This window comes from Vanacampus margaritifer, unplaced genomic scaffold (genome assembly GCF_051991255.1).
Source record: "Vanacampus margaritifer isolate UIUO_Vmar unplaced genomic scaffold, RoL_Vmar_1.0 HiC_scaffold_53, whole genome shotgun sequence".
Classification (NCBI taxonomy): Eukaryota; Metazoa; Chordata; class Actinopteri; order Syngnathiformes; family Syngnathidae; genus Vanacampus; species Vanacampus margaritifer.
Window position 1 is genome coordinate 70001 of NW_027520763.1, and position 7500 is coordinate 77500.

Consider the following 7500-nt stretch of genomic DNA (forward strand, 5'->3'; position numbering starts at 1 on the left):
TATCTCGGCCTTGGCAAGCGAGAATCCCCCTGGGAAGTGGCACTCTGAAAATATTTCGAAAAAAGTTGACTTTGAAAATTTTTGAGAACCAGGATTTGGGGGGGCCAAATGTGTTGAGGCAGGCCGCCCATAGTGCTCTTATCTCGGCCTTGGCAAGCGAGAATCCCCCTGGGAAGTGGCACTCTGAAAATATTTCGAAAAGAGCAGACTTTGAAAATTTTTGAGAACCAGGATTTGGGGGGGCCAAATGTGCTGAGGCAGGCCGCCCATAGTGCTCTTATCTCGGCCTTGGCAAGCGAGAATCCCCCTGGGAAGTGGCACTCTGAAAATATTTCGAAAAAAGCAGACTTTGAAAATTTTTGAGAACCAGGATTTGGGGGGGCCAAATGTGCTGAGGCAGGCCGCCCATAGTGCTCTTATCTCGGCCTTGGCAAGCGAGAATCCCCCTGGGAAGTGGCACTCTGAAAATATTTCGAAAAAAGTTGACTCTGAAAATTTTTCGTCTTAAAAAGCTCGCTCCTGATATTGTACCCCATACATTTTGAGGTTTGGGGGCAAACCTCTCGAATGGGGGGACGAGGTCCCCTATCTACAGCGCCCCTAATGGCGGCAGGTGGTACTGGCCCCCTGGTCACCCGGCCATTGAAAATGAATGGGCCCCATTCATTTCCTATGGCATTTTTCGACGCCTGGTCACCCGGCCATTGAAAATGAATGGGGCACTTCCAGGGGGGGCTCTGGCTCGCCCAGGCCGAAATAGGAGCACTATGGGCGGCCTGCCTGAGCAGATTTGCCCCCCCAAATCCTGGTTCTCAAAAATTTTCAAAGTCATCTTTTTTCGAATTATTTTCAGAGTGCCACTTCCAGGGGGGTGCTCTGGCGCGCCCAGGCCGAAATAGGAGCACTATGGGCGGCCTGCCTCAGCACATTTGCCCCCCCCAAATCCTGGTTCTCAAAAATTTTCAAAGTCATTTTTTTTTTAATTATTTTCAGAGTGCCACTTCCAGGGGGGTGCTCTGGCGCGCCCAGGCCGAAATAGGAGCACTATGGGCGGCCTGCCTCAGCACATTTGCCCCCCCCAAATCCTGGTTCTCAAAAATTTTCAAAGTCAACTTTTTTTGAATTATTTTCAGAGTGCCACTTCCAGGGGGGTGCTCTGGCGCGCCCAGGCCGAAATAGGAGCACTATGGGCGGCCTGCCTCAGCACATTTGCCCCCCCCCAAATCCTGGTTCTCCAAAAATTTCAAAGTCAACTTTTTTTGAAATATTTTCAGAGTGCCACCTCTGGAGCCTCTGCAGCGGGGGCTCTCGCCTGCCTGGTCACCCGTCATTCATTTCAATGGGGGGGGGGGGGGGGGGGGCGGGGGGATATGGACGCCTGGTCACCCGGCATTCATTTCAATGGGGAGATTGGAGCCCTGGGCATCCGGCCTTCATTTCAATGGGGGATTTGGACGTCTGGTCACCCGCCATTCATTTCAATGGGGAGATTGGAGCCCTGGGCACCCGGCCTTCATTTCAATGGGGGATTTGGACGCCTGGTCACCCGCCATTCATTTCAATGGGGGGATTTGGACGCCTGGTCACCCGGCATTCATTTCAATGGGGAGATTGGAGCCCTGGGCATCCGGCCTTCATTTCAATGGGGGATTTGGACGCCTGGTCACCCGCCATTCATTTCAATGGGGAGATTGGAGCCCTGGGCACCCGGCCTTCATTTCAATGGGGGATTTGGACGTCTGGTCACCCGCCATTCATTTCAATGGGGAGATTGGAGCCCTGGGCACCCGGCCTTCATTTCAATGGGGGATTTGGACGCCTGGTCACCCGCCATTCATTTCAATGGGGGGATTTGGACGCCTGGTCACCCGGCCTTCATTTCAATGGGGGATTTGGACGCCTGGTCACCCGCCATTCATTTCAATGGGGAGATTGGAGCCCTGGTCACCCGGCCTTCATTTCAATGGGGGATTTGGACGCCTGGTCATTCGCCATTCATTTCACTGGGGAGATTGGAGCCCTGGGCACCCGGCCTTCATTTCAATGGGGGATTTGGACGCCTGGTCACCCGCCATTCATTTCAATGGGGAGATTGGAGCCCTGGGCACCCGGCCTTCATTTCAATGGGGGATTTGGACGCCTGGTCACCCGCCATTCATTTCACTGGGGAGATTGGAGCCCTGGGCACCCGGCCTTCATTTCAATGGGGGATTTGGACGCCTGGTCACCCGCCATTCATTTCACTGGGGAGATTGGAGCCCTGGGCACCCGGCCTTCATTTCAATGGGGGATTTGGACGCCTGGTCACCCGCCATTCATTTCACTGGGGAGATTGGAGCCCTGGGCACCCGGCCTTCATTTCAATGGGGGATTTGGACGCCTGGTCACCCGCCATTCATTTCAATGGGGAGATTGGAGCCCTGGGCACCCGGCCTTCATTTCAATGGGGGATTTGGACGCCTGGTCACCCGCCATTCATTTCAATGGGGGGATTTGGACGCCTGGTCACCCGGCCTTCATTTCAATGGGGGATTTGGACGCCTGGTCACCCGCCATTCATTTCAATGGGAAGATTGGAGCCCTGGTCAAGCCCTGAAGAGAGACGCTCTCCCCCTGGTCCATGGCGCTCTCCCCCTGGTCCATGGAGTCCCGCAAACGGCCATCATCAAGCCCCGAAGACAGGCGCTCTCCCACTGGTCCGTGGAGCCCCGAAGACACGCGCCAACAGCCAGCATCAAGCCCCCAAAGAGAGGCGCTCTCCCCCTGGTCCTTGGAGCCCCGCCGACGGCCAGCGACAAGCCCCGAAGTGAGGCGCTCTCCTCCTTGTTCGGCACATGCACGCACACACACCCCTCCGCACGAGCCCCTGTGCGCCCGGCGCGCCCGCAGTTGGAAGAAGGGAAAGAGGGGGAAGAGCTGGAAGTGCTGGAAGTGCTGGAAGTGCTGGAAGTGCTGGAAGTGCTGAAAGTGCTGAAAGTGCTGAAAGTAAAGGGGAAAGCGGACAGCGGCCAGCGGACAGCGGCCAGCGGACAGCGGCCAGCGGACAGCGGCGACAGGCCAAATGTGCTGAGGGCGGCCGCCTATAGTGCTCCTATTTCGGCTATGGCAGGCGCTCTCCCCCTGGTCCATGGCGCTTTCCCCCCGGTCCATGGAGCCCCGTCAACAGCCAGCAACAAGCCCCAAAGAGAGGCGCTCTCTCCCTGGTCCATGGAGCCCCGCCAACAGGCATCAAGCCCCGAAGAGAGGCACTCTCCCCCTGGTCCATGGCGCTCTCCCCCTGGTACATGGAGCCCCGCCAACAGCCAGCAACAAGCCCCGAAGAGAGGCGCTCTCCCCCTGGTCCATGGAGCCCCGCCAACAGGCATCAAGCCCCGAAGAGAGGCGCTCTCCCCCTTGTCCATGGCGCTCCAGGATGGGGGGGCCAAATGTGCTGAGGGCGGCCGCCCATAGAGCTCTTATTTCGGCTATGGCAGGCGAGAGCCCCCGCTGGAGGTGGCACTCTGAAAATATTTCGAAAAAAGTTGACTTTGAAAAATTTTGAGAACCAGGATTGGGGGGCCAAATGTGCTGAGGCAGGCCGCCTATAGTGCTCCTATTTCGGCTATGGCAGGCCCTCTCCCCCTGGTCCATGGCGCTCTCCCCCTGGTCCATGGAGCCCCGCCAACAGCCAGCAACAAGCCCCAAAGAGAGGCGCTCTCCCCCTGGTCCATGGAGCCCCGCCAACAGGCATCAAGCCCCGAAGAGAGACGCTCTCCTCCTTGTTCGGCACATGCACGCACACACACCCCTCCGCACGAGCCCCTGTGCGCCCGGCGCGCCCGCAGTTGGAAGAAGGGAAAGAGGGGGAAGAGCTGGAAGTGCTGCAAGTGCTGGAAGTGCTGGAAGTGCTGAAAGTGCTGAAAGTGCTGAAAGTAAAGGATAAAGCGGACAGCGGCCAGCGGACAGCGGCCAGCGGACAGCGGCGACAGGCCAAATGTGCTGAGGGCGGCCGCCTATAGTGCTCCTATTTCGGCTATGGCAGGCGCTCTCCCCCTGGTCCATGGCGCTCTCCCCCTGGTCCATGGAGCCTCGCCAACAGCCAGTAACAAGCCCCAAAGAGAGGCGCTCTCTCCCTGGTCCATGGAGCCCCGCCAACAGGCATCAAGCCCCGAAGAGAGGCACTCTCCCCCTGGTCCATGGCGCTCTCCCCCTGGTACATGGAGCCTCGCCAACAGCCAGCAACAAGCCCCGAAGAGAGGCGCTCTCCCCCTGGTCCATGGCGCTCCAGGATGGGGGGGCCAAATGTGCTGAGGGCGGCCGCCTATAGTGCTCTTATTTCGGCTATGGCAGGTGCTCTCCCCCTGGTCCATGGCGCTCTCCCCCTGGTCCATGGAGCCACGCCAACAGCCAGCAACAAGCCCCAAAGAGAGGCGCTCTCCCCCTGGTCCATGGAGCCCCGCCAACAGGCATCAAGCCCCGAAGAGAGGCGCTCTCCCCCTGGTCCATGGCGCTCCAGGATGGGGGGGCCAAATGTGCTGAGGGCGGCCGCCTATAGTGCTCTTATTTCGGCTATGGCAGGTGCTCTCCCCCTGGTCCATGGCGCTCTCCCCCTGGTCCATGGAGCCACGCCAACAGCCAGCAACAAGCCCCAAAGAGAGGCGCTCTCCCCCTGGTCCATGGAGCCCCGCCAACAGGCATCAAGCCCCGAAGAGAGGCGCTCTCCCCCTGGTCCATGGCGCTCCAGGATGGGGGGGCCAAATGTGCTGAGGGCGGCCGCCTATAGTGCTCTTATTTCGGCTATGGCAGGTGCTCTCCCCCTGGTCCATGGCGCTCTCCCCCTGGTCCATGGAGCCACGCCAACAGCCAGCAACAAGCCCCAAAGAGAGGCGCTCTCCCCCTGGTCCATGGAGCCCCGCCAACAGGCATCAAGCCCCGAAGAGAGGCGCTCTCCTCCTGGTCCATGGCGCTCCAGGATGGGGGGGCCAAATGTGCTGAGGGCGGCCGCCTATAGTGCTCTTATTTCGGCTATGGCAGGTGCTCTCCCCCTGGTCCATGGCGCTCTCCCCCTGGTCCATGGAGCCACGCCAACAGCCAGCAACAAGCCCCAAAGAGAGGCGCTCTCCCCCTGGTCCATGGAGCCCCGCCAACAGGCATCAAGCCCCGAAGAGAGGCGCTCTCCCCCTGGTCCATGGCGCTCCAGGATGGGGGGGCCAAATGTGCTGAGGGCGGCCGCCTATAGTGCTCTTATTTCGGCTATGGCAGGTGCTCTCCCCCTGGTCCATGGCGCTCTCCCCCTGGTCCATGGAGCCACGCCAACAGCCAGCAACAAGCCCCAAAGAGAGGCGCTCTCCCCCTGATCCATGGAGCCCCGCCAACAGGCATCAAGCCCCGAAGAGAGGCGCTCTCCTCCTGGTCCATGGCGCTCCAGGATGGGGGGGCCAAATGTGCTGAGGGCGGCCGCCCATAGTGCTCTTATTTCGGCTATGGCAGGCGAGAGCCCCCGCTGGAGGTGGCACTCTGAAAATATTTCGAAAAAAGTTGACTTTGAAAAAATTTGAGAACCAGGATTGGGGGGCCAAATGTGCTGAGGGCGGCCGCCTATAGTGCTCTTATTTCGGCTATGGCAGGTGCTCTCCCCCTGGTCCATGGCGCTCTCCCCCTGGTCCATGGAGCCCCGCCAACAGCCAGCAACAAGCCCCAAAGAGAGGCGCTCTCCCCCTGGTCCATGGAGCCCCGCCAATAGCCAGCAACAAGCCCCAAAGAGAGGCGCTCTCCCCCTGGTCCATGGAGCCCCGCCAACAGGCATCAAGCCCCGAAGAGAGGCGCTCTCCCCCTGGTCCATGGCGCTCTCCCCCTGGTCCATGGAGCCCCGCCAACAGCCAGCAACAAGCCCCAAAGAGAGGCGCTCTCCCCCTGGTCCATGGCGCTCCAGGATGGGGGGGCCAAATGTGCTCACTGAGGCCGCCCATGGCGCTCCTATTTCGGCTATGGCAGGCGAGAATCCCCCTGGGAAGTGGCACTCTGAAAATATTTTGAAAAAAGTTGACTTTGAAAATTTTTGAGAACCAGGATTTGGGGGGCCAAATGTGCTGAGGCAGGCCGCCCATGGCGCTCCTATTTCGGCTATGGCAGGCGAGAATCCCCCTGGGAAGTGGCACTCTGAAAATATTTTGAAAAAAGTTGACTTTGAAAATTTTTGAGAACCAGGATTTGGGGGGCCAAATGTGCTGAGGCAGGCCGCCCATGGCGCTCCTATTTCGGCTATGGCAGGCGAGAATCCCCCTGGGAAGTGGCACTCTGAAAATATTTTGAAAAAAGTTGACTTTGAAAATTTTTGAGAACCAGGATTTGGGGGGCCAAATCTGCTGAGGCAGGCCGCCCATAGCGCTCCTATTTCGGCTATGGCAGGCGCTCTCCCCCTGGTCAATTTCAACCCCTGGGCACCCGCCAGTCGATTTTGACCCCTGGGCACCCGCCATCCAATGTCAACCCCTGGGCACCCGCCAGTCGATTTTGACCCCTGGGCACCCGCCATCCAATGTCAACCCCTGGGCACCCGCCAGTCGATTTCGACCCCTGGGCACCCGCCATCCAATGTCAACCCCTGGGCACCCGCCATCCAATGTCAACCCCTGGGCACCCGCCAGTCGATTTCGACCCCTGGGCACCCGCCATCCAATGTCAACCCCTGGGCACCCGCCAGTCGATTTCGACCCCTGGGCACCCGCCATCCAATGTCAACCCCTGGGCACCCGCCAGTCGATTTCGACCCCTGGGCACCCGCCATCCAATGTCAACCCCTGGGCACCCGCCAGTCGATTTCGACCCCTGGGCACCCGCCATCCAATGTCAACCCCTGGGCACCCGCCAGTCGATTTCGACCCCTGGGCACCCGCCATCCAATGTCAACCCCTGGGCACCCGCCAGTCGATTTCGACCCCTGGGCACCCGCCATCCAATGTCAACCCCTGGGCACCCGCCAGTCGATTTCGACCCCTGGGCACCCGCCATCCAATGTCAACCCCTGGGCACCCGCCAGTCGATTTCGACCCCTGGGCACCCGCCATCCAATGTCAACCCCTGGGCACCCGCCAGTCGATTTCGACCCCTGGGCACCCGCCATCCAATGTCAACCCCTGGGCACCCGCCAGTCGATTTTGACCCCTGGGCACCCTCCATCCAAAGTCAACCCCTGGGCACCCGCCAGCCGATTTTGACCCCTGGTCACCCGCCAGTCGCCCCTGGTCACCCGCCATCATGGAGCCCCGCCAACAACCAGCAACAAGCCCCGAACACAGGCACCAACAGCCAGCAACAAGCCCCGAACACAGGCACCAACAGCCAGCAACAAGCCCCGAACACAGGCACCAACGACCAGCAACAAGCCCCGAACACAGGCACCAACGACCAGCAACAAGCCCCGAACACAGGCACCAACGACCAGCAACAAGCCCCGAACACAGGCACCAACGACCAGCAACAAGCCCCGAACACAGGCACCAACGACCAGCAACAAGCCCC